Source organism: Felis catus, chromosome B2 (assembly GCF_018350175.1).
Source record: "Felis catus isolate Fca126 chromosome B2, F.catus_Fca126_mat1.0, whole genome shotgun sequence".
Lineage (NCBI taxonomy): Eukaryota > Metazoa > Chordata > Mammalia > Carnivora > Felidae > Felis > Felis catus.
Genome location: NC_058372.1, coordinates 16,801,445 through 16,829,367, shown reverse-complemented (window position 1 = coordinate 16,829,367; position 27,923 = coordinate 16,801,445). Strand labels below are relative to the sequence as shown.

The 27,923-nt window shown below is 40.6% G+C and overlaps 2 long non-coding RNA genes across 2 annotated transcripts in view; one reads left to right on the top strand and one right to left on the bottom strand.

Moving 5' to 3' along the window:
• Window positions 1–27,923, top strand: LOC109499562. Its single transcript, XR_002742187.2, has 4 exons — window positions 1–318; window positions 8,097–8,170; window positions 27,333–27,467; window positions 27,787–27,923. It is a non-coding gene; the product is annotated as an uncharacterized LOC109499562 (long non-coding RNA).
• The window catches only part of LOC123385296, a 34,932-nt gene continuing 31,551 nt past the window's right edge, over window positions 24,543–27,923 (bottom strand). Inside the window, exons 2-3 of the long non-coding RNA XR_006597555.1 lie at window positions 27,680–27,907; window positions 24,543–27,170 (exon numbers count right to left, since the gene is read on the bottom strand). This is a non-coding gene — a long non-coding RNA (uncharacterized LOC123385296). The remainder of the gene's footprint in view (window positions 27,171–27,679; window positions 27,908–27,923) is intronic.

Here is a 27,923-nt window from a genome sequence, read left to right as displayed (position 1 = left end):
AACATTGTGAGGCTACTTGTACTCGGGTGGAAATTGTTGGTAGCAGAACTCTGCATGTTTTCATGGGGATGGAACACGGTGGAGGCAAAAGGTCAAAGAACTTGGAGTTTCATTGTTCCAAAATCCAACTCGGCCTGCATCACAGTTTGGGCCCTACAGTGTCAGCTGTGACTTGCACAGAAATGTAGAAACAGGGTCAGATCTATCAGAAGTCACATCCGGTTCAGAACACTCATTGAAAATATGGCTAACGAAGGTGTGCCAGCATATTCGGGCTGCGATATTAAAATACCACAGACTGGGTGGCTTAAGCAACAGGTATCTACTTCTTACAACTCTGGAGGCCAGCAGTCCAAGATCAAATTTCCATCCAATTTAGTTTCTGGTGAGAGCCTTCTGGCTTGCAGAGAGCAACCTTCTTGCTGAGACAGCCACCTTCACATGACTGTAATGCTTTCCCAATCTCTCTCTTCCTCTTCTTATAAGGCCACCAGTCCAATCGGATTAGGACCCCATCCTTGTGACCTTATTTAACTTTAACTGCCTCCTAGAAGGCCTATCTTCAAAGACAGTCACACTGGGGGATTAAGGATTTGGGCTGCAATGTATGAATTTTATGGGGACGCCGTTCAGTCGATAGCAGGTTATAAAATTCCTTCCCAGGATTTTGTTTCTGTACCTAGGTGAGTCTTAGTTTGCAGAGAATCGTTTCAAGTTTGTGAAAAAATGAATGTATGAATATTAAATGGTACCTAGAAGTCAAAATCACACTATTTTAAGCTGCCAGCCCCCTAGACGAATTTGTCTCAATTAGATCTGCTCTAAGTACGTGGACCAAAATGTAACACACTGTAGACTGCTTGGTTTTCCAGGCTGGAGGTCTGTTGAGGATGTCTAGGAAAGCTCCTATTAAGAAAATGTATACACTTGCAATCTCTTGTTGACAGCCAGTTTCTTAAACCAACATGAACTATGGAATGTCAATGTTCGTTAGGTGTAGCCTCTGACTGTCTCACTCTTGTGTTGTCTCTTGGGTGCATTTTGTGATTGATTGCCTTACATCTCATAATAGAAACTACGACCCTCCAAAGGTAGGTTATTTCCTAAAGAATGGTGTCATTGCAGGGCAGCTGGGTGGCTCCGTTGGTTAAACGTCTGACTCTTGGTTTCGGTTCAGGTCACGATCTCACAAACTGGGGGATCGAGCCCCGTGTCAGGCTCTGTGTGGACAGTGTGGAGCCTGCTTGGGATTCTCTCTCTCCCTCTCTCCCACCCGTGTGCACGCTCTCTCTTTCTCTCTCTCTCTCTCTCACACACACATGCACACATACAAATAAATAAATAAACTTAAAAAAAAAAAAGAATAGTGTTTTTGTGACCCACAGTTTAATCCAACCACGGTTGGGAGTTAGCAAATGTACTGTTCTGGTGTGTAACAGTCTATAAATGTCTATAAATGTCTATTAATCATTAGACATAAAAGCACATATAAAGCCCTAAGGTTTATATCTTGAATTCATCTATGAAGCCAGAAAGAGAAAGTAATTACATACACACAAAAAATGCAACATCCATAAAATTAAAATTGGAATACTTTTGCGAGGTAGCACACTGTTAGGTTAATTGTCACTTGTAACACGACTGTATGACTAACTGCTATGGCACAAGATTGCCTTTTTGCTCGATTCTGAACATTTTGATATTATTATATTGAATCATATATAATCACGATTACATATTCATAAGTAATTTCATTACATTTACTGTAAAAATGTGTATTGCATAGATAATAAAAAATGTATGTAACCAAACGTATTTATTTTACTATATAAGCACAAGTATAGTTTATATTATAACAATTATATCTTTTAATCAGTTTCCTTTAATTATAAAATACCGAAAGGCATAAAACCAATGAAAATTACCCAAACGTCTAATACACAAGGATCAGCCAAATTTTGTGTATTTCTTTTCTCTTGTTTTAAAGGCACAATTGTGGGGGCGCCTGGGTGGCGCAGTCGGTTAAGTGTCCGACTTCAGCCAGGTCACGATCTCGCGGTCCGTGAGTTCGAGCCCCGCGTCAGGCTCTGGGCTGATGGCTCAGAGCCTGGAGCCTGTTTCTGGTTCTGTGTCTCCCTCTCTTTCTGCCCCTCCCCCGTTCATGCTCTGTCTCTCTCTGTCCCAAAAATAAATAAACGTTGAAAAAAAAATTTTTTTTTTAAAAAATAAAGGCACAATTGTGGAGGGAGGAAACAGGAAACAGGTCCATCTATATATCCATCTATATATTAACTTCAGTTATAATACCCTACACTTTCAGCTAGGTTGACAAGCCACCCCAGTTTGCCTGAGACTGAAGGGTTTCCTGGGACATGGGATTTGGGGCCATAAAACCAAAACAGTCCTAAACGAACTGGGATGGCCGATCACCCACCTTATATTTCGCTCTCAGCCTCCTTCATGCCAAAACCTGCATGCATTTTAGGCGAGAGTTGCTCTTGATTTCCATCATCAGTCAACATTCCTCGTCACGTTTTCTGAGGTTTGTTGAGAAAACTTAACTCGAATGTTGTCCCTTAAGTGTTGTTCTCTATCGTTGAAGGTTGAGGACTATGTTTTATCTAAACTCCATTACTGCCATCTTAACGGGCTTTCAGGTATGTTCTGCCCACCAACTTCAGAAAATGCAAGATTCTTTTGATTGTTGCATGCCTATCTTGCCGTGGATCAGTGATGACTCAGTCCAGGCTCCGGATCTCAGGAAACCTCCTCATGTACAACTTGGACTTCACATGCCTTGAATACATCATCTACTGCCTCTGTTCAGTTGCTTTTAATGATCAAAGAAGAACTACTTGGCTCTAATGTGATCCTAAATATAAACAGAAACACTGTGTTAACATAGGATATTTAGTTATTAAAAAAAAGTCATCCAAATGTAATTGAATAGTCACTTTTTCCAGTATCAGTTAAATAAGCACACATAAAAATGTGATGCTTATAAATAAACAAAACAAAACAAAACAACTTTTGAACCCCCAAGAAAATATCCACAGATTAAGGAATGATTTCTCATAGATCATTTTAACCCTGTGTGTTTATACATATTTTCAGAGCACGCCATTTTATTTCTTAAAATTTTTTAAACGTTTATTCATTTTTGGAAGAGACAGAGCGTGAGCAGGGGAGGGGCAGAAAGAGGGAGACGCAGAATTGGAAGCAGGTTCCAGGGTCGGAGCTGTCAGCACAGAGCCCAACGCAGGGCTCGAACTGACAAACCATGAGATCATGACCTGAACCAAAGTCGGACGCTTAACCGACTGAGCCACCCAGGAGCCCCAAGAAAGCACCATTTTAAAATATGGAGAAAATTATGATTGTGAGTTAAATTTAATTTGAGATATGCTAGAATCTTGGCAAGTCCTTTTCGATAGATACTGGATAAGGCTCAGTCACTTAGGTCTATTTCAGAGAACAATTTTCTAAGAAACATTTTAAATAAGACCATATAATAAAAAGGTAGATTGTTCATTTGACTTCTCATCCCCATGGTTTTAATTCTTGCATCCATTTTTCTTTTTCCTTTCAGAACTTGAAATTGTATTTACCTTACCCTCCTGAATATTTTCAATTGACTGTGGCTTAGCAGCTCTAAGTCTTTTAAGGTTCTATGCTTTTCAGTGACAGGTAGGCTGATTTTACAGGTTTGTTTTTTGTTTTTTTTTTTACCATAACTTAATTCCTTGTTTCAAATATGAAATGGGTCAAAGTGAGAAGATTAGTCATGCAGCAAATGTATAGGATCCATTTCAGAATGTCATTTAGACATATTCCGGGGACTTTTCTTTTCTCACCATGAGGCCCATTGATGTTAATGCTAGTTATGGAAACAGTTCACTCAGTTGGGATCCCTGTAAATTTAAAGAGAAACTTTCTCAACAGATATGGAAAAGACAAAATGTAATCTATTTGGAGGACAATTTTCTGTTCATTTTACTCTTATTGCAAATGTATGGGTTTGAATCCATTTTTTTACCGATCCATCACAATTCTTGGTTGATTTCTCAACATAACATATCTGTTTTTTGTCTCAGGCTTATTTCTCTTGTTATAAACATTTTGGCAACATTTTCCAACATTTTTTGGAAAGAAAAGAAGTCCTTTGAGAAATACTGTTTGTCCTCTATAAATAAGAAAAAAGTGTTCAGTAGAATTCCAAATACAAAAAATTACTATATTTTCTGAAGAAGATTTATTGCAATGTCTTTGGCATTATGAAGATTTTCTTTATGGAGGCTACTGCTCATTCAGTGGTAAAAATTTTTATTTCCTAATTATTTAAACAATAACTCCTTCAACATTTCATAAGAAGGCAATTTTATGGATTCTGTTTTCAATCAAACAACTCAGAAATAATTTCCAGTTCCTTAAATCACACAAGACAAGAGTATATTTCCCAAATCTCTAATTTAATGTCCAAATATGTATTGAATTTGGATAAAGATTTGTGACCAACTCATGTCCCTAGACTGTGGTATTGGTTACAATTATTCTAAATAGTTATCTCCATTTAAATATTTGATTATGAAAGACATGACGTTAATGTATATGGAGTGGAAATGGAAGGAGAAATTTTTCAGAAGGGAATTTTCAGAACTAGGAAATTGTGAAACTGGGGATAAGTGGTCATTTTGAAGAATATAAGGATGATCTGTGAGATTACTATAAATGTATGAAGTCTCTGACTTCACTTGGGCCCCTATGCTTCTCTCAGAGAAGAAGAATCAGAACTTATTGGGCAGCTTTGTTGAGCTTCCATTTTAAAGCCCAAGGCAGTGACCTGATCTGCCATTTCCTAGTGCTTGTTCGAGCCAAGGCAAGAATGAAATGTCTGGGGAGTCCGAATAAAGACTTAGGAACTAACAAATTCTAGTTCTCAGCTGTATCATCCTATTATAGACACAGGAACTCAACAGAATGTCACTAGCCCATGAGGTAAGTTCCGAGTTGATTGCTTGGAAATATTTCCCACAGAATTAACATCATCCAGTAAAACCTTGGATTGCAAGTAACTTGTTCTGCGAGCGTTCCACAAGATGAGCAAACACTTCCGATAAATTTTAACTTGATAGACAAGTGATGTCTCGTAATATGAGTAGTACATGATGTGGCACGTCACTTGATCACAAATGCACAAAAGCCAAAGGTTCTTCTCATTCTTTCTCTCTCTCTCACTCTCTCTCTCTCTCTCTCTGTGGGATTGTGGGTGGTCTTCTCCCATGCTCAGATGCTTGGTCTCAGGCCATGGTGTTTGGCAGAAATCAGTGATTTTTTAGAACATTGAGATACCCTCGAAATACTAGTGTATTTTTTTGTCACTTCAAAACACCTATGGACAGTCCTTTGCTTTTCCATACAAGAGGAAGCTTAGGAACGATTTGCTGCGTTCTAGGTCATTGGATAGGTTCCTTGTTAAAGTTGCAAGAAAAGGAAAAGATTCCTCGAGCCAACAGATAGCAGTGATTCCACTAGTGATAGTGAAAGTTGTCCTACACAATAACCCTCTTCTCTATTGTCTCCCTCACACCAGCCACGAAGGTTTTCCAAAGTAAATGCAGGTTAATTTGTTTATTTTTCCTTATATTTTATATCTTCTTTATTATTTTATATCCTATCACTGTATTGTTATCATTTTCATATGAATATTTTTGGGCGGTGGAACAGATCACCTGAGTTTCCATTATTTCTTATGGGGAAGTTTGCTTTGATATACAAGTGCTTTGGGTTACAAGTATGCTTCTGGAACGAATTATGCTCGCAAACCAAGGTTTTACTGTATGTGGAATTTAGACTTTAACCCAAGACGTACATACATTGTATCGCTAACAAACTTTAGACCTTGACCATAGCATATGACATGGTTCACTGAGGAGGAAGCTCCAAAAGAAGTTTCAGTTCCCAGATGCCGTGAGCATAGCTTTCCCATTGCCATCTTGACAACAATAGCAAAATGCTCCGCTTTTTCAGTCTAGCACTGGGCCACTAGGAGAAAAGAACCCAAGACATCATTAAAACAGAGATTCCCAAATCTCTGTATCACAGAGGACAGACTAAACACAGAAGGGGTGTAACGATACGGGTCTAAACATATGGTATTATATAACAGTGAATTTTCAGGCTCAAAAAATAAGTGATTTTCCAGGATACTTAATATTCTCTTCATCTCAGCTTTGGAAATATCAGCCTCTGTGACTGAAATTCAGTCACAAAATGACAAGAGGTTGAATATATTTACGAGAGAAAGAAGGAAGAAAATCCTTTATGTCTACTTTGTATAAGAAGACCTATAAACTTTAATGACCTCAGAGGATTTCACTGTGTCCATAATTGTAGAAATTAGACACAGTAACGGAACACTTGGTTCTTCTATTTTCCGGAGGCCTTCTTAACACCACATGAGTAGTGTGCCTAATTTTTCTGGCTTTGGGCCATATTATATACAGAACCCACGCTGACCAAATGCCCCATTTCTTTAAGCCAGAATGCAATCATTCATACAGCAATGGTGAAACAAAAGTGAATTCACGCTTCTTAGCAGTTACCTGACATTACATTTCCTGTCCTTTCTACACCCTCCTGTGAAATAAACACAAGGTTAAAATTTTAAATTTCTGACATTTATAATTTTTTTCTTCTACTAATGTGCTCCTTCCTTTTGGCAAGTTAATCTCTAGGGGCCTGGATTTTCTCACTTGTAAAACGAGGGAATTATATACCAGGTAATATCCAAAAGTTTTCTGAGAAAGTTCATAGTACTACTTGTATTTATACTAGGATTGCACAAATGCATAAAGATGTTGTGGGTATTGAGAGCTGGGTTCTCATTTCTGGGGGGAAAAAGTTATACATGAGGAAAGGGGGACAATAGAATAAATTCTGGCATTGGATTGAAACTAAAGGTTGTCAGTATGAATTCATGGTTTTTAATACATATACAGATTGATAGACACAAAATACAGATATCTACATGGGTTCGTATAGAGGTATATATTTCCTGCTTTGTCTACTGAGAGGACCTAGAAGCAATTAGCACGCTCGGAGCCCAGATATCAGTTCTAAATGCTGTCCTCTAGTAAAAGGAGCCAAGGCTCCTTGGAGAAAGTTTTGACTTCAGGACTGTGAGAGGGAACATACAAGATAAGCCCAGAACATCTTTTGGTGCCAGAAAGTAAAGGCCTGTTTGCAAATGATGGGGCAATGTCAAAAGAACCCAGGAGCCAATTTGGGAGTGCTTCCAAAATGCCAAACCTGGAATAATTTGAGTGAGAAAACAAACTCTAGTATTGGACTATAACCTGTAGAATAGAATAAATATCCACTAGTCCATATTCATATCAGTCAGTCAATCAATCAATCAATCAATCAATCAGTAGAGGAGAAGAGACTATGCTTCTTTACAATAGAATTCCAAGTAATAAATATGAAAGATGTGAGGAAAAGAGAAAATGACCATTTAGGCAAACATAAGAACCATGGACAAATGCTAAAATCAGTGGGCACGGTCACGATAGAAACTGAGATGAATATTTGCATAGCCTGAAAGCATCTCCTAACAAGATAAATACTAATTAAAATGGGAGAGATCCTAATTCTAAATGGAGAAATCAGCAGATTCCACCTTAACCAATTGGTCAAAGTCAACATCATCGGTCATAAGATATACTGACATGATGTATCCCCGGATATGATGCCCTGGGAAGGGCACAACATCACTTCTGCCTTCTCACCAAAAATGCATAATGTCAATCTAATCCAGTGAAAATACTAGGTAAATGTAAATCGAGGGGTTTTCTAAATAATGACTGGCCAGTACCCTCCAAAAGTGTCAAGGTCGTGAGAAAGAGAAAAACGTTGAGAAATTATCAGAGTGAAGGAGACTAAGGAGGCACGACAATTAAATAACATACGCGTTTACGGATTGAATCCTGGACCAAAAATAGACCCAAGTGAAAAAAACTGATGACATTTGAAAGAGGATGGTGACATAGTTCATTGTATTGCATCAGTATTGCATTGTGTTGCTTTCCTCCTTTCAGTGATTGTGCTCTGCTTGGGTAAGCTATTTCCAGAAGCTGGGTGGACGCATAGAGGACTTCTTTGCAACTTTTCCGTAAGTCTGAAATCATTCCAATGTTTAAATCCAGGCAAATAATATGGTTGTAACAACTTACAGATTTTACATATACTGACATTCATTTAACAAATACTTATGGAATGACTTTTCCGTGCCAAGCACCAGGCTAACAGACACCTAAGCATCAGATATATGATTTGCAAATATCTCCTCCCATTCAATAGTTTGTCTTTTCATTTTGTGGATGGTCTCCTTCACTGAAAGAAGCTTTTCAGTTTGATGAGGTCATGTTTGTGTCTTTTTTGCTTTCGTTGCCCCTGCCTTTAGAGTCAGATCCAAAAAACACCACTAAGACCAATGTCAGGGGGCTTTCTTGTAGGAGTGTCATGGTTTCAAGTCCTAGGTTCTGTAATCTATTTGAGTCATTTTTTTGTAAGATAGTGGTCCAGTTTCATTCTTTTGCATGTAGCTGTTCAGTTTACCCAACACCATTTATTGAAGAGACTGTACATTCCCCAGTGTATATTCTTACCTCCTTCGTCATAAATTAATTGACCATAGAAGCATGGGTTTATTTCTGGGCTCTCTGTTCTGTTCCACTGATCTATGTGTCTATTTTTATGCCAGTGCCATAGTGTTTTGACTATAGTATAGTTTGAAATCAGGGAGTGTGATACCTTCGGCTTCGTTTTTTCTCAAATTTGTTTTGGCTATTTGGGGTCTTTGTGATTCCACACAAATTTCAGAACTATTTGTTCTGTGAAAAATGCCATTGGAATTTTGATAGGAATTGCATTCAATGTCTAGATTGCTTGGGTAGTATGGATATTTTAGCAATATTAATTTTTCCAATCCATGAGCATGAAGTATCTTGCCATTTATTTGTGTCTTCTCAAACTCTTTCATCAATGTCTTATAGTTTTCAGTGTATGAGTCTTCGCCTCCTTGGTTAAATTGATTCCTAGGTATTCCTAGGTATTTCATTGTTTTCGATGCAGTTGTAAATGGGATTGGTTTCTTGGTTTCTCTTTCTGGTATCTTGTTATTAGTGCACAGAAATGCAACAGATTTTGGTAGACTTACTTTATGTCCTGCAACTTTACTGAAGTTATTTATTAGTTCTAACAATTTTTTGGTGGTGTCTTTAGGGTTTTCTATATATAATATTATGTCATCTGCAAATAGTGAGTTTTACCTTTTCCTTACCAGTTTGGATGGTTTCTATTTCCTTTATTTTCCCTAATTGCTACAACTAGGAGTTCCACTACTAGGCTTAATAAAAATGGGAAAGTGAGCATCCTTGTCTTTGTTCCTGACCTTGGAGGAAAAGCTTTCAGCTTTTCACCATTTAGTATGATATTAGGTTTGGTTTTGTCATATATGGCCTTTATTATGGTTAGGTATGTTCCTCTATACCTATTTCATTGAGAGTTTTTATCATAAATGGAGGTTGAATTTTGTCAAATGCTATCTCTGCATCTGTGGAGATAATATTACAATTTTTATCTTTTGTTTTGTTAGCATGAGGTATTTATGTTGATTGGTTAGCAGATGTTGAACCATCCTTGCTTCCCTGGAATAAATCCCACTTGATTAGGGCATATGATCCTTTTCATGTATTGTTCAATTTGGTTTGTTGATGTTTTGTTAAGAATTTTTGCATATATGTTTATCAGGGATATTGGTCTGTAATTTTCTCTTTTTTTTGTGGTATCCTTGTCTGGTTTTGGTATCAAGGTAACAATGGCCTTGTAAAATGAGTTTGAAAGTCTTTCTTACTCTTCAATATCTTTGGAAACGTTTGAGAAAGATAGGTATTAATTTTTATTTGAGTGTTTGATAGGATTCACCAGTAGCTGCCTGGTCCTGGACTTGTGCTTGTTAAAAGGTTTTTGAGGGGCGCCTGGGTGGCGCAGTCGGTTAAGCATCCGACTTCAGCCAGGTCGCGATCTCGCGGTCCGTGAGTTCGAGCCCCGCGTCGGGCTCTGGGCTGATGGCTCGGAGCCTGGAGCCTGTTTCCGATTCTGTGTCTCCCTCTCTCTCTGCCCCTTGCCCGTTCATGCTCTGTCTCTCTCTGTCCCAAAAATAAATAAACGTTGAAAAAAAAATTTTAAAGGTTTTTGATTATTTATTCAATCTCCTTACTACTAATTGGTCTGTTTAGATTATCTATTTCTTCATGATTCAATCTTGGAAGAACCAAAGATTTGGGTATGTCATATTTCTTTTTTCATTTGTCTCTAGGAATTTTTTATTTCTCCTTGATTTCTTCATGTTTCCAGGAATTAACCGATTTTTCTAGGTTGTCCAATTTGTTGGTGTCTAATTGTTAATATTAGTCTTTTATGATCCATTTTATTTCTGGTGGTATGTTATAAATTCTCTTTTATTTCTGATTTTATTTATTTGAGCCCTATTCCTGCCCCCCCCCCTTTTTTTTGATGAGTCTAGTTAATGGTTTGTTAATTTTGTTTATCTTTTCAACAAGCCAACTCTTGGGGCACCTGGGTATCTCAGTAGTTTAAGCATCCAACTCTTGATATCAGCTCAGGTTGTGTTTTCATGGTGGTAAGATCAAGCCCCACTTCAGGCTCCATGTGGAGCCTGCTTGGGATTCTCTCTCCCCCACTCTCTCTGCCCCTGACCCCACTCAAAATAAATAAATAAACAGTAAAAAAACAAAACAAAAACAAAACAAAAAACAGCTCTTAGTTTCACTGATCTTTCTATGTCTTTTAGTCTCTATTTCATCTACTTCTTCTCTGATCTTTATTATTCCCTTCCTTCTACTAACTTTGGGTTTCATTTGTCCTTTTTTTCTAGTTTCTTTAGATGTAAAATTAGATTGCTTATTTGATATTTTTGTTGTTTGATGAAGGAGGCCTTTATTGTTATTTACTTTCATCTTAGAACCACTTTTGCTGTATCTGATAGATTTTTGTCATATTTCTGTTTTCATTTGTCTCTAGGAATTTTTTTTTATTTTTCCTTGATCTCTTTAATGATCCAACTGTTGTTCAGTAGCATCTTGCTTAATCTCCACATTTTTGTGGTTCTTCCAGTATTCTTCTTGTAACTGATTTCTAGTTTCATTGTGGTTGTAAAAGATGCTTATGATTTCAATCTTTTTAAATTATTGAGATTTATTTTGTGACCTAACATGTGTTCTATCCTGGAGAATGTTCCATATGAACTTCAGAAAAATGTCTTCTACTGCTTTGGATCGAATTTTCTGTGTATACCTATTAAGTCCTTGTGATTTAATGTGTCACCTAAGGCTGTGTTTCCTTATTGTTTTCTAAATGCCTGCATGTTTTAGAAATAGGAATTATGTCCAACCAACTCTATATACAAAAAACAGATTTCCAATGTAATAAGCTAAGTAGGTCTTTTTTTTTAAGTTTATTTGTTTATTTTTGAGAGAGAGAGAGAGAGAGAGAGAGAGAGAGCATGAGCACAAGCAGGGGAGGAGCAGAGAGAGAGGGAGAGAGAGAGAATCCCAAGCAGGCACCTCAATGTCAGTACAGAGCCTGAGGCAGGGCTCAAACTCATGAGCCATGAGATCATGACCTGAACTGAAATCAAGAGTCAAATGCTTAATTGACTGAGCCACCCACACATCCTATAAGCTTTAATCTATAAAAATGGTAAGATAAAATACAGAAAAATAGTTTTTATAATCTTGGGTTGGGGAAGACCTTTCTACACAGGATAGAAAATCTATATGCTATAAGGGAAAAATGGAAATTTTTAACTTCATAAAATTTAAATTTTTTGCATGATCAAAGGTACCATGAATAAGCTAAAAGACATGGGACAGGCTGAAAAACATTTAAATTTATATAAAGATGATTTACATATATAGAAGGAGATCCTATAAATACAGAGACAACAGAAAAACAGGAAAAGAATATGAACTGGCAATTTGTACATGCAAAAAAAGGATAATGGCAAATATTATATGCTCAATTCCATAATAAAAAATAAGTACAAAATGAAATAATAATTTCATACTTTTGCCAAACTGATGAAAATTTTTGAAGATTATTAATGTCCAATGTTGATGGTTAGATAGATGTGAAGTAAGCTGTCCATGTAATGAAACACACATATCTTTTGATTTGGTAATTTAATTACTATGAATCTATCAAAAATACTCAAATGTGTACATAGGAAGCATGTATGGGAAAGACCATTTGAATTGTTTGCAACAACAAAATATTAGGAAAACCTCAATATTCCTTAAAAGGGGAATGGGCAGGGGCGCCTGGGTGGCGCAGTCGGTTAAGCATCCGACTTCAGCCAGGTCACGATCTCACGGTCCCTGAGTTCGAGCCCCGTGTCGGGCTCTGGGCTGATGGCTCAGAGCCTGGAGCCTGTTTCCGATTCTGTGTCTCCCTCTCTCTCTGCCCCTCCCCCGTTCATGCTCTGTCTCTCTCTGTCCCCAAAATAAATAAATGTTGAAAAAAAAAATTAAAAAGGGGAATGGGCAAAAAGTATAAAATATGCAGACATCAAAATACTTTCCAATTATTAAAAAAGAATGAGGCAGTGTTTACATATAAATATGGAAAGATCTTCAAGAAATTTGACGACAAGCAAGTTGCATAATCAATTGATACAATATGCTTTTATTTATATATAATATATATGCAGACATGTAAGTAGATGGTAGAGAACTTACATATTTTACTCTGTATTTGTTTCATCTAATTCTTGGTTTGAATTTTTACATTGAGAATCGATTCATTCATGACACATGTAGCTAAAAATGTAAAGTGAAAAAATAAGATTCCTTATGATTTAGAGCAACTCTATGTAAATATAGTTATTTTGTCCAACTTTTAAGGTCACACTTACAAGGAAAAAATGGGCTAAAAGTAGAATGTGGAACCAAAAATATGTATTCCATGGATTAAACCAGGCAATAGATTTTCTTGGTAAATCTTGAAAATGTGAATGATTTCATTCTAAACACAACTCATTGAATTATAGATCAAGTAAATTGCATCTTTATTTTGAAGGGTACAACATGGAGAGAGGGCTTAGAGTTCTACCCAGCTATGGCTAATAGCCTAGTTATTTTTACAGTGTGTGTTGGGGAACAGTATAGCCTGACTCCTAGCGTCCACTCAATGAGAAAAGAAACAGAAAAATGAATTTGTCCAAATGAATTTGTTCAAATGAATTTGAATAAATTTCCTGTGCTTAATGGAAATAAATGTTGAGCTAAAGAAGAAAAGCAGATGTAAGGTCTACAAAGCCAGGTGTAGAGAAACCGCTAGGTAACATGGAAACTAGAGAGCAAGAGTACAGAGCCAACGTAAAGCTAGAGGGGATATTCGAGAAGCAGTGAACGAAAGCTAAAACTATGAGTCACGCCATTTGAAAACACGTATTTGAGTTCTGATAATGTGAGTCAACTGATGGAGGAAATATTGAAATGCATAATTTCCCAGCTATCCACCCATTGTTCAAACCAGGAACTGGAGGTCATTGTTTATATTTCCCTTCCCTCACCTCTACATCCACTCCATCATCACAAGAAAAATGGCTCCATCCATCCAACTGCCAAAGTATCTTTCAAACCTTGCCACTGCATTCTACCTCCCATGCCTCCACTCTGGTGTCACCACTGTCTCATCTTCCCAGAACAACCACAGTGAACTCCTAACCCTTCTTTCAGTCCGCCCTCGTGTTCTTCCAACTCATTCGTATAACAACCAGGGTGATCTCTTAAAAACTTAAATAGTCCTGTCCTATTCTGTTTAATGAGTCCTTACTTTCCAGGCCTGCCCTGTGGTGACCTTCAAGACATGATACTTACCATGCCTTCCCTACTCCACCTCCCTCACTATCTTCACTCTCCTTGTTCACTAAGCCGGTCTTGCTTCCTTTCTCTCCCTGTGTTCCTTCTCAGGTCCATCATACTTTTTCCCCCCAAGTTCTTGCTTGATGGAGTCATTCTCATCATTCAAGTCTCAACTGAAATGATATTTACCAATAGATGCTTCCCTGACTACAAGATCTAAAGCAGCCCTCACATCAACCATTTTGGTCTCAGACCTTTTCTTCCATAGTATGTACAGAAATGTGTTATTACATATTAATTTTAGTGTATGCCTGTTTAATGTACATCCTCTCCCCTACTGTATAGATTCAAAGAGGGAAGGGACTATGTCTATCTTGTTCTCCTCTATATTCTCAGCACTTGGTATGCGGTAGGTGTTCAGTAAATGGATAGGTAAACCCAGCATCATCATGTCCGGAAATACTTTAATAGGACAGAAGTGCCTAACAAGGTAAAGATTAATAGAAATAGATAGTAGTCATGTGATTTAAAGATAGAAAATGATAATATAAGGATAGATAAAGGGCCCTCTAGGGATGTTAAATGGCTTCCCAGACACACAGTGTGTTGGGAAGTCAACATGGCCATCATGTTTGCCCTTCACTTATTGGATCTAGAATGATTTTGTCAGTGAACCTATGGTGATTAATGACTGACTCATACTGAATAAAGCTATGACAGTTCTTCTTTTTTTTAATTTTTTTTAACGTTTTATTTATTTTTGAGACAGAGAGAGACAGAGCATGAATGGGGGAGGGGCAGAGAGAGAGAGAGACACAGAATCGGAAGCAGGCTCCAGACTCTGAGCCATCAGCCCAGAGCCCAATGCGGGGCTTGAACTCACGGACCGTGAGATCGTGACCTGAGCTGAAGTCGGACGCTTAACCAACTGAGCCACCCAGGCGCCCCAAACCTATGACAGTTCTATGTGTACATTACAATGCTGACTCATTAATCTATAATAAAAAATACAACTGTCAAGTCAACCTGATCCTCAATCTTTGTTTAGCTAAATAACTCCCTATAGGAGAGAGATAGATAGCTAAATTATATGCAAATGATAACTACAGCTCAGAAAAGATTCCTGGGCACAAATTACTTATGCAGCTGAAGTACTATCATTTTAGACTAAGTCGCCCTTATCTTACTCCTGGATCCTTACAGCAGCCTCCCAACTGTTCTCTACACTTATCTATTAAGCAGATAGCAGCAAAGTGCTTCTTTAAAAACATCCATCCAATCACCTCTCTCTATTTAAAACCCTTCCATTTTTCTTTTTACTTTAGAAAGAAATCCAGCTCCCTATTCATGTTGGCCCCGTGTGTTCTGAGCCTTGCCACGTTTCCAATCTCATCAGATGCCCCTCTCCCCAACCCTCTAGATGTCCCAATACACTGGTGTGCTTTCAGATTGGCAGACTGAGTACACAAATGGACAATGGCCAGACCATATGTAAAAATAGAACTCTGACCCACAGCCTGCAACAACCAGCCCAGGAAACAAACTCATTATCTACAGTAACCAGCCAAGGAAACCAGCCTGCTTCTTATGAGTCAGACTTGTAGGAAGTCAGGCCACTATCTCTAACAACTGATCCAAGAAACCAAACAATAACCCCTCAACAATTGGACCAAAATGGCCAGGACTTATTAATAACTGATAGCCTTTGAGTCCCTGCCAGAACATAAGTGGCAATGGCTAACTCCCTTGCTATGGCAAGCTTGGAATAAATGACCTTTGCTTATTCTCTTTTGGTTGGTCTTCATTTATTTCCACAAGACTCTTCACTGTAATAAGTTGTTTTCTTTCCTGAAAACTTGCTTTTCCTGTTTTATTTGCTAAAATTGTTCCTCAATCCTTCACATGGACAACTCCTTCCTGTTTTTTAGATTTTTGCTTGCATATTTAAGATAACTTCTCTAATCCTCCTTTTGAAATATTCCCGTCCCAGCCTGGTTTTGGTGTCATTACAGCACTTACCACAACGTACAATCATTTTGTTTATCTTTTCCATTTACCTGTATTTTACCTATCACCCCCACCTATCATCACTAGAATGAAGCTTTGTGAGGATAGAGAATCTCTCTCTCATTCACTTAGACTGGTGTAGACCTAGAATAAAACCCCCAAAATAACAGGGACTGAAGAAATATGTTGAATGACCGAATGGGTGAATACATGATTGCATATCTAAAGGAAATGTAGACCCAAGGTAAGAAACAATTGTGTTTAGCCACCCATTGAAATAACTAGACGTTGGATGAGTCTATGGTGCTACACTTTTACTGGCCTCCCTTAGACCCAACTTGATCCAGAATATCCCACTTCAAAGCAGAGGATGAAGGAGAGGCATTGCCCAAGGATGAATGACTGAAACATTCTCACAAAGTCTATGAGCCTCAAACATCTGAGTCGTATTATCCCTCGAGCCATCAATTATTAACCAGGCCTCCTCAGAATCTAACCCTCAATGTCAGCTACTTCTATTCAAGTTTCCAAGAAAGAGGTGGAATGTTGTGTCTGAACAAACCATAAGCCTTGTCCTTGAAGGTGCTTTCAAATTGAACCATTGGCCACAACTTCATTATACACAAGCCTATCAGTCAGAGTTTATCAGAGAAACAGAACCAACAAGATAAAGAGGGAGTCAGAGAGAGAGATGGAGAGATCTATAGACGTACAGTTGACCAATGAACAACACGGATTTGAACTACGTGGGTCTAGTTAGACATAGATTTTTTTTCAATAAATATAGTAAGACCTATAGGTGTGTTTTCTCTTCCTTATGATTTTCTTAAGAACGTTTGCTTTTCTCCAGCTTACTTTGTTGTAAGGATACAATATATAACAGTATATAATACGAACATGTAAAATACGTGTTAATCTACTATTAGATCCTGTTTAAAGGATCATTCCAGCTGCCAGGTTGGGAAAAACTATAAGGGGAGCAAAGGCAGAAGCAGTGAGATCAGTCTGGAAGCTAATGAGCAATTCAGGAAAGAAAGGGTGATAGCACGACTTTGGTGATGGCCATGAAGGTGGTGGAAAGCGTTCAGAATTTGGATACTTTCTGCAAATAAAACCAAATGTATTTTCTGAATAATCAGATGTGAGGAGTGAAAAAAAGAAAAGGATATGCTACCCACTAAGATGGGGAAGGCTGAAGGAGGAGCTGGTTTTGTGGTACAGATTGGGAGTTCATTTTTGGACATGTTGATCTAAAAGTCTTTATTCGACATCCAAGTAATGACGTCAAGTAGGCATTTGTCATAATAAGTCTCTGCTTGTGGGAGCCATCAGCATGTGGAGAGTGAAGCTACAAGATGGGATGAAATCAGTAAGGGAGTGAGAGTTGAATAGAGGACAGAGTTGAAGGCTGATCCTGGGAGCATCCCGGCAGGAAGCACTCTGGAGAAGAGCAGGACCCACCAAAGGAAATGAAGAAGGAACAATCAGGAGGTGGAAGGAAGAAACAAGTGAGTGTGGGATCCCGGAAAGCAAGTGAGGAAACTATATCAGGATGGAGTGATCCATAGTGTCCAATGCTGCTGGGACAACAAGTCAGATGAGCCGAGACCTGGGCCCTGGACAGGAGTGTGGCCACCCCTGGTGACCTCGACAAGAGGAGATTCAGCAGGGGTGCGGGATGAAAGCTTGGTTGGATGGTTTAGAGAGGGGACCAGAGGAGAGTAGTGGGAAACAGTGAGTAACAATAACTCAAAGACTTTTGCTGCAAGGGGATCAAATAAATGGGACCGTACATAGGGACCAGAGAAGTCTTTCCTTAGGAGGAATTCCAGCAGAAGAACCCAGTAGCAGGGGAAATGCTGATGAAAGAGAGAGAGAGGAGAAAATTGCTGGAGCAGGTCACAGCAAGTGGGATTTAGTGGAGAGGAAGGGTTGTCTTCACATAGGAGCTTGGCTAGTTCAGCTATGGAGAAAGGCAGTAACAACATGCAGAAATGTGCCATCTGTAACACTTGACGTGCTCCCTGTGACACTGAAGAAAGGCTGGCTGCCTCTACAGGGCCAGAGCAGGCAGAAGAAAATGTTGTTGTGAATCTTGTCCCTTGGTAACTTCAAATGTTCCTTTGTTAACGTGGAGAGACATCAGTTCCGTAGGTGACCATTTCCTTCATGAAAAGGCGAGGGGCATATATATTTCCACATCAACCCCCTCCCCCCCCAGACAGATAGACGCCCCAGTGGTATTTGAAGCAATCATCCGGGACCCTGTCTGTGTTTGGCTTCTAACCTACTTCTACCCATTCCATACCACCAAGCTCCTGCTTTGTCTTTATCTCAGACTTTGGCCCTTTTTCTGGGCCTTGGGAATTGGCATTGCATTCTGGATCCTGGTAGGATTCTAATACTTGCTACTAACTTTGGCTAGGACTCACCACCACCACCCCCCCACCCTTAGCTCCTGGCTGGCTTGAGCTACATAACCTATTTCCAGCTCTTTGAAACTGAGTCCCTGATTTGGCTCACTTGGCTAATGCACTAGCCTGGATATTCTTTATCACCCATCAAGAAGGGAGTAGATACATTCAGTGACAACTGGGATTTTGCCATGAAAACAAATTCAAAACAGCAAAGTGAATTACCACTGATAACATATATATAATTGTTTAGTATACTGTAGCCCAGGCTCATAAACCAGTAACAGCTGAAAGGACCCTATTGATGAAACAAATCTATAGGATGCTGTGGTAGGTAGAATTCTAAGATGGCCCCTCACATTTCCCACTCCTTCCTAAATGTTTGCACCCCGCATAATCTCTGGAGCTATGAGATGGATTTCTCCAGTTGGTATTGAAATAATTCAGAGGTTTAAAACACAAGAAAGACTCCACGGACAGGCTGTTGCTAGCTTGAAGATGGAGGGAGCCACGTCTCAGAGCAGCAGGCAGCTCCTAGAACCTACGTGTGAGCCCCAGCTGACAGCCAGGAAGGAATTGGAGACCTCAGTCCTACAACCATAAGAAACGAATTCTGCCAACAACAAGTAAGAACTTGGAAGCAGATGTTTACCCAGGGCCTCCAGACGGGAGCTCAGTCTGGCTGATTGATTTTAGCTTCATGAGTCTCTGAGCAGAGAACCCAGCTGTGTCGTGCCATAATTTTGACCTACAGATTAGTGAGCCAATAAATGGGTATTGTTTTAAAACCCTAAATTTGTGATAATCTGTTACATGTTAACAGCAGACAAGTGGAAATGTCATGGGCCAGTAGCGGCAGGTCCTTGGTAAATGGGTTTTAGAATATCCATCCAGGGGCGCCTGGGTGGCTCAGTTGGTTGAGCGACCAACTCTTGATTTTGGCTCAGGTCACGATCTCATGGTTCATGAGTTCGAGCCCCACATCGGGCTCTGTGCTGACAGTAGAGAGCCTGCTTGGTATTCTCTCTCTCCCTTTCTCTCTCTGCCTCTCTCTCTTTCTCAAAATAGGTAAATAAACTTAAAAAAAAAAAAAAAAAGAATGCCCATCCAGACAAGACAGGTAGCCTATGGAGAGGAGCTATAGAATGTTCCTGTAGCCTCTGAGAAAGGCAGATTCCACCTTTATCTTCCACTCCAAGCTCTCAGTCACTGTGGTCTTCTTTCCTTAGTCAACCCTCCCCCTTCTACGTTGCTGCTCTGACTGTTACCTGAGATGGACATTTGACATGTGTGGGCTTTGGTTTCTCACATCGATGCTGCTACTCCTTGACTTATCCTCGATTCCACACAAGGACCAATCTAGCTCCTTGCCACTAACTACCCTCCTTCTCCTTTCCCCACCTCAGAGCCAGACTAATGTTCATTAAACTCTGAATCCCAGTCTGCACACAGCACAATGGGTTTGGGAGTGGGGGAGGTTTTTGGGACTGGTCAAGCCTTACTTTCCCGGAAGGAAAGCGCTGCAAATACGCAGTAGCCACGTGAGGCCTGGAGCTCCAACCTGGGTATTTGAACTAGGTTCATTTCTTCCTTGCTTAGAGAGGAATTAACACCAACAGCATTGATGTGACAGCCCAAAATGGTGACACTGGATGTTCTAAATTCAATTTATCTTCTTTACCTTGAATATCTGATGTTTTGAAACGACCTAGAAATTCTTCAGGTTCTATATCTAGAAATAGATCTTTAGATATTCATAAAATCCTAAAATGATAGATTTAGTAATCCCAAAATTATAAAATTAAGGATTTTTCTGATCCTGCTGGGCTGTCCTACAACAGGACCCAGCAGAGAAGCCTCTAGACTGCTGGTTCAGCAGTTACTAGTGCTGAGCTGTGGCAATGACATAGCAAGGAAGTTGCTACAGCCAATATCAGCGAGATGCTCAGAAGGGGAAGGTAGAACTTGAGCAGGAAACACCATGAGAAGATTGGCTATAGGACTTCAAAATCTCTATAAGTGGCTAAGAGAGGCCAGGGCTGGATTAGACCAAGCAGGAGGAATGAGAATGGGGTGGGGGTGGAGGGGTGGCATGCCAAATTGGGATCCAACGCTAAGAGCTACTGAATTGGCATGTCAGGGTCTAACAACAAGTGGATGGCAAAGCCGAACACACCGGGCACCACGGGACCGTCAGGGTGAGGAACCTGTGACTCCGGAGTTGTTCCGTTCTACCAAGTATCATCGCGTGGGTTTTGCGCATGCGTTTTCTTCTCAACTGCCCTGTGAGATCAGGTACTGCTACCAGCTCCATTTGACACATGCAGAAATGGACACCACTCAGATTGGATAAATGACTCCTCTCGGATCATACGTGTAGCAAAACAACAGAGTTAGGATTCGGACTAAGTGACCTCCACTGGCGGCACCCGGCCATGCTGCTGCCTGATGGCTCCTCCCTTCACAGAGGCACCACCGAGTCCATGACGATTATACTCCATTCTTCGATGACGATTTCTGGACCACCTATTACAGACCAGGGACTCTATACAGTGCTATTGAGCTCTTCTTCTCTTGGCTCTGTCATCCATGGTCTAGTGCGAGCTCATCATAGAGTTGCACGCATGGGGAATGGGGATTTTTGTGAGCTGTATGAGTGTGGTAACAGCAGTAAAGACATATCGGGCGTACTGAATGCCTGTACTGAATGCCCGGGCATACTGAATGTGCTTCAGACACTGTGCCAATGCCAGAAATGCCATAGACCACAAAACGGTTCTCTTATTTCACGACTACGCCTTGCTGTTCTTGCTCTAGGCGAAAGCCTTTGCAAACTTCAGAATGGTCGCTACATAGTCTCAAAATCTTTTTTTCTTTAATATATGAAATGTATTGTCAAATTGGTTTCCATACAACACCCAGTCCTCATCCCAAAAGGTGCCCTCCTCAATACCCATCACCCACCCTCCCCCCTCCCTCCCACCTCCCATCAACCCTCAGTTTGTTCTCAGACTCTCTCTCATAAGAGTCTCTTATGCTTTGGCTCTCTCCCCCTCTAACCTCTTTTTTTTTTCCCTTCCCCTCCCCGATGGGTTTCTGTTAAGTTTCTCAGGATCCACATAAGAGTGAACACATATGGCATCTGTCTTTCTCTGTATGGCTTATTTCACTTAGCATCACACTCTCTAGTTCCATCCACGTTGCTACAAAGAGCCATATTTCATTCTTTCTCATTGCCACATAGTACTCCATTGTGTAAGTAGTCTCAAAATCTTAAGCGAGGTATCCTAAGGACTTGTTCCCCTTTAAAAGTGAAAGTAGACCGATTGGCCTGGAGGGGATCAGCAGAAATAAGCCAAGAGATTTCCAGTAAATACGTGGCTGGAGAATTTGGGTAAGTTCCAAGCTCAAAAAGCCTCTGTCAGAGTCATCTGAAGAAAGCAGGGAAGGAATATGATTGTAACTGTGAACTTTGGAGCCTCATCAATAAACCTCATCTAGACAAAGGTGTTAAGAGAGAAGATAATCTGACCGGAGCTTAACAACAGGGTATTCTAATAGAGATCAAGAATTTGTTGGCGTTCATCTACTACTGCCAATAAAAACAGATAGTCTGTCTCTCTCTCACAAATAAAGAAACATAAAAAATTTTATAAAAAAAATAATAGTGGGCCATGACTGAAATTTACTTCCTTCTTGGCCACTGTAGTGTTCTGGAATACCTTGAGACTTCTCACTCTGGGACCGGCAGGTATAATGCAACTTTTGGACGTTACGCCAGGTGATTCATACAAAGTCTTCTTTTGCACAATGGTCTTTCTTCTTAACGAATTCGCTTTCCACATCCTGGAATGTGCAATCAGAAAATTGAATCTATCCCCATGGAGCTGAAGGCAGAGTGATCTGTGTCGATCGGCAAAACCTTTGAATTATGTTTTTCTTGTATCCTCCTGAACTTATTGGAAGCCTGCTGTTTAGAGGCAGTGTTTCTATTAGAAACAACTGCTTTGATATCTCTGGAGGGGAACGAAGCTCTCTTACTGGCTACGGTCTTCCCCTGGGGTGCCCACGATGAATAATTTAAGCGGCATTTTGGGGGACATGCATTCTAAACAGACGAGTGATCCGAAATGTCTTCCAGATTTCAATGTTGATGTCGATGACTACAACAGAAGAGGAAGGCTGAGGACAGGCCTCTATTTCATAGAGATAAGTGACGGAGCTTGTCAACACCATGCTTTTTAAAAATATCTTATTTTTAATTGTGGTAAAAAAACCATAATTATACGGTTCAGGGGTGTTAAATGTATTCACATTTGTGCACAAGGGATCTCTAGAGCTTTGTTTAGCTTGTAAATCTGAAACTCGGTATCCATTGAACAACTCCCCCCCCCCTCCACTTTTCCCCTCCCCCACCCTCTGGCAACCTCCGTCCTACATTCATACTTCAATGAGTTTGGCTACTTTCAATACTTTGTATAAGTGGAATCATAAAGCCTTTGTCTTTTCGTGACTGGCTAACAATATGCTTCTGATAATAACACCAGTTCCTTCCGTTAAGAAGCAACAGAGGACGTTATTTTGTCCTTATGGCAATAGTGAACATATACTTCAGGGCTGTTCAATGTGCTAAGAGTTTTACATTCGGGATCTCGGTTGGTCCTTAGAGATAACAGCCCTTAGAGACGGATACGACGACTGCCTCCATGTTACGGATGAGGACACAGGGCTGTAAAACCAGAAAGGCTGAGTAACTGACCCAACGTCACACAGGTAGCAAGTGTTATCATCGGCACCCACAGCCAGCTGGTCAGACCCTTCCACCTGCACTCAACCACTAGACCACACGGCTCCGCAATAATGTCTGTAATTTGCCGGAGATGCAATGATCTTCTCTTCCAAATCTCCATTTCATCTCTTGGAGACAAGATAGATGTGTTTCCAGTACCCTCGTTATGCCAACATCCAATTTGGCAGTATCTTTAAAGCAGTCATCTTAAGACAAGGTTTCCCCAGATTTTTCAAGGAAGCTTGATGCCGTTAGTGCAGCAGGTACACGCCATATCCTCCATGCACCCGAGCTCGTTCCTATCTGCAACGGATAGTTTCTAGGCTCCTGACAGCTTCTCTCAGTTGCCCTGAGTGTTTTTGGTTTTTGGTCGCCCAAACCCTGCGAGCTTGTCCAACCAGCGCGCAGGGCAGCTGGGAACCCTGGGGATGTAACACCCCTGGGGCAATGCCCGACCAGCAGGGGTGACAGTAAGGGGATGCAATGCCCTAGCTCCCCTAGGCGTTACTCCTCCCCCATTCCTTCCCGCTACATTTCTGCCTCTCCCCGTGCCCTCATTTGCACCTCCTGGGATGACTCAGTAAATGACTCCCAAGTTCTTCTCTGGGGTGTGCTAGGGAACCCAAAGGAAGACATTTAGCAAACATGAAAGTGGGATTACAATGCCGGCTACTGCCCAGTTGGTTGCTTTTGCTGTCGTTTGCAACAGAATTGCGTCCTCAGACCAGTTGTTCACTGGAGTAGCGAGGGATGCACAGCATTGACCAGGGGACTGTTGGGCAAATACGACTGGGCTAGTTCACTAAAGCATGGAAGTGCAGAATTCAGAAGGAACTGGTCAGCCTTGTACAACGGTCCCTGGTAAACAGCACAGACACTGTATCATTTTATTTTTTTTTTAATTTTTTTTCAACGTTTATTTATTTTTGGGACAGAGAGAGACAGAGCATGAATGGGGGAGGGGCAGAGAGAGAGGGAGACACAGAATCGGAAACAGGCTCCAGGCTCCGAGCAGTAAGCCCAGAGCCCGACGCGGGGCTCGAACTCCCGGACCACGAGATCGTGACCTGGCTGAAGTCGGACGCTTAACCGACTGCGCCACCCAGGCGCCCCAACACTGTATCATTTTAAACGACAAACAGCGCAAAGTAAATTGGAACTAAAGTGTATGTGTCATTGTTGGCTCTTTGCAGAATAAACGAAATGCAAGCTGAGCAAATCTAAAAGGCAAATCATTTCCTCTCTGTCTGAGTAAGCCACCTGTGGGTCTGTGTTCTCTGGTACTAAGCGCACCATAAGTGGTTATACAATGGGTCTCCGTGTATTTCCCATGAACACTACTAGTGAGCTAGACCAAGCATTCAAGGGAAAATAAAACAGTAAATGCATGGTGCAAATTGATTTTATTAAAGAAACATTTCACTCCATCAGAACGGAAAATAACCACATTGAACTCATTAGGAAAGGATGAAAACATTATTTTGTCACAGTCCTGAGAAGCTGCTTCTAGTCTAAGTGACTAATCGGAAGTTAATCAATCTTAAACAATCAAGCAAATACCCTGCCGTTATATGCAATTCACCCTACAGAAACCTGGCATCCAAACCTTCACATAGCATGAGAAAGAAGGCGCTTGCATGGTTCAGGAAGCCCAAACACATGAAATTTGGCTCAAGAAACTCACAAACGAATAACAACTACCCAAACCAAATAACAGTAAAGGGATTCCAGAATGAAATTTAGTGCTTTCATTTTCTCAAAATAAGTTGGTTTCAAGGGGAACATGTGAACAATGAAACAAAGACAACTAAAATATGGGATGGTTCCAAGTGATAACATAAGTGTTTTTTTTAAGTCAAAATTAGATGGAAAATTACCACAGCATCATTTGCACTGAGAAATTTCCCCAAATCTCCTCCTACCATGACAATAATTGAAGAAAAAGAACTGTGAGAGAAGAATAGGATTAATTAAAAGCCAAAGTCAAAATGAATGACTCTCTGCCTTCCATGACAATAATCACATAAACAACAGTGAAACAAAAAAACAAAGCTCTGAGGAGGAAAGTTAGGCGTTTCTTAATTTAGTTTAAGATGTTTCCTTTGGAATGAAGTCAGAAGAACTCGTTTTGTTTATCCACAGTTTTATCTATCTCTAGGTGTGTCAGCCTTATCTATATTTAAGATAGAAGATTATTGAGCAGAAGGATTGTGGTTTACTTACATGAAACACAGTGACATTTGGTGTATACATCTGGGAACGATTTTCTTTGCACTAATTTGAAGAGTTATTGATTAATTTGACCCTCTAATGTGCAGTGCTGAGTAATTATTGGACTGAATGTACATGAGAATGTGGATACTCTGAACACATCCCAGTTTGGGAGGGCACCTTCCGTGGGTTGGGACCACATTGTGAGGGATCACCGGCCAGTGAACGAAGCCTGCTGGGATAGCAGAGAAGGAGTCCTGTAGAACTTGACTCTGGACAGCCACTAGGGAACAAACCTTCATATATAGAAGGCCAGTTTTGTCAACTTTTGAGTATTGACATTTTATGAAATTTTAGTTTTTTGTTTTGTTTTGTTTTAGAGAGACAGCGCGTAAGTGGGAGAGGGGCAGAGGGAAAGAGAGAATCTCAAGCAGAATCCAACATGGGTCTTGACCCCACAACCCTGGGATCATAACCTAAGCCCACATCAAAAGTCAGACACTCAACCAGCTGAGCCACGCAGGCACCCCTGAGTATTGACATTTTAAATCCTTGACCTTCATAAAAAACATAATGTGAAACTGTTTGAGTGTTTATGGCATCTATTGCTTTGTGTTGAAGGCAATGCGTTAAGCATTAGAAGAACAAAAATGGGAATTAGGCTTTTCCTCAGTGAGCTTACATTCCAATGGGGGAAACATACTATCAATTTTTTACAGGAAGTGGTATATAAATAAAGAGAGAGAGAGAGGGGGAAAGGAAGTTAAATATTCTGGAGGTCACAGTCAAAGTACACTTGAGAGAAGGATCTAGAATGACTCCTGGATTTCTGGCCCAAGTTACCATGTAGCCATTTGAGAGATGGGAATAGGAATATCCCACCAGAAGCAAAGATTAAGCAAATGGTGATGAGTTCATTTATGAGTTGATATCAATGGTTATGAAGATGGTGTGGAATATATCGCCTTAAAATGTCCCTAAAACTGACATATTAAAAAAAAGTCATTGATGGTAGCGTGCATTTTTGGCATTTGGCTTATTGTTATAAAATGAAAATGAAATCTTTCGTATACCACACACACACACACACACACACACGCACATGGGCGCGCGCGCACACACACACACACACGCACGTGGGCGCGCGCGCACACACACACACACCCACACACACACACACACATTCCCCCATTACTTCCGTCCAAAGGCTGCTGTGTCTGGACTTCGGCACAGGTAGCTGCTGGTCCCCTGAGAGCATAAGGCAGCTGTGTTCATGGAACATTGTCCTCTTCTCTGTGGTCAGAGGACCATCTATTTACTGCTTCTCTGACCACCTTTAAGTTCCTGTGAGGACTAAAGCAACAACCATTTACCTCTTAGGATCTCCAAGGAGTTATAATTTTTTTTTTTCTTGACCAGTTCCTTGCCAAATCTTTATTGTTTCTTGGCCTCCAAACTAACACAGGAACAGATACTAGTTCTGTTCTTTGCTCGAGTTCACCATCAACCACAGCGCTCCGTGGGACCTGTTGCAGCCACAGCGCTCTCGTATCTGCTCAGGGAGTCGAGAGTGCCCAGCGGCTGCCTGCTTGTCCCCCTCTGAGAGCAGGCTGGGCAGTTTTGTCCTGAGCATTTCCAATTTCAGTCACTTCAGAAGTCTGAAGTTGCCAAGTGTCTTGACTTCTGAAAAACAGGCTAAAGACAAGCCTGTCCAAATGGAAAAGGTTTTTGTTTGTTTGTTTGTTTTTACCTCAGTTCCCGCCAAGTGGTTCTGGAAATGATGGTTTTCCTGCCATAACAAATCTGAAAAAAAAAAAAAAGCAAATAAACCTTGCACTTGCTTCCTATTATGAAAGGATTTGGATGATGTGTTCAGAAGGCTGTGTTCTGAAGGCAAAGAAAACCCCTAGAAGGTTGGGGATAGGAAATGACAGTCTCCTTCTCTCTCTTGCTCCTCTGCCCCAGGATAGAAGCTAACTTAAGAGATTTTACCCCGAGATCGAAACACTGTGCTCTAGCTGGCCTCAATGTTTCTCGGAGGGAGCTTCACTGAGCCCACGGTTTCTGCAGGAGTCCAGAGGACGACCGCTCCAGATGACAGTAAGACTGGCCCCATGTTGTTTTGTTGTTGTCGCTGTTGTTTTTTGTTTCATCCACACCAGATCATGCCCTGAGTGTAGCATGACCATCCATTTCTCGGTGTTCTCCCCACTTTTCTGCTTCCCGTATGCCTCTCTCCCTCCTCAGTGGACGCGTGATATCTTATCCCTTTGTCATTTTGGCCCTTTGGAAAGTATTCTCAGTTCCCTCACCTCAGTTGTCGTATCAGTGGTCAGATACCTCCATTATCGTTCCTAGCATACAGCATTGTGGTCATCGGCTGTGGTCACCGCATGGACTGGCTCTTATTTATCCCCAGAAACTCGCAAAGGACCTGACACGTCTTAGATTCAGTAAGCGTCTGTGGAATGGGATGGAACTAATTGGATCAAAGAAGGATGCATTGCCTGATGTTTTTCTTTCTTCAAGCATTTCAGCCCCTGTGGGGTGAAGCAA